Genomic DNA, 312 nt, shown 5'->3' with positions numbered 1-312 from the left:
TATATATATATATATATATATATATATATATATATATATATATATATATATATATATATATATATATATATGTATATAATTCACACATACATGACAATATACAATGTATAACATTTAATATTCTTTGCTTGACTTTAATTTGCATTTTATTTTGTGTGTTTAAAAGAATATATTTATATATAAATTATTATTTCATTACATAAGAGCTCTGTTATTTTGTTGACAAGTACCAATTAAATTAGTTTCAGGTTTTAAAACAAATAATATATTTAATGTATAATATTTTGAATAATTTATACAGAAAATATTTAG

This window comes from Odontomachus brunneus, unplaced genomic scaffold, assembly GCF_010583005.1.
Source record: "Odontomachus brunneus isolate Ranch 3 - 2012 unplaced genomic scaffold, Obru_v1 Obru_scaffold_079, whole genome shotgun sequence".
Taxonomy (NCBI): domain Eukaryota; kingdom Metazoa; phylum Arthropoda; class Insecta; order Hymenoptera; family Formicidae; genus Odontomachus; species Odontomachus brunneus.
This window is presented reverse-complemented; position numbering follows the sequence as displayed.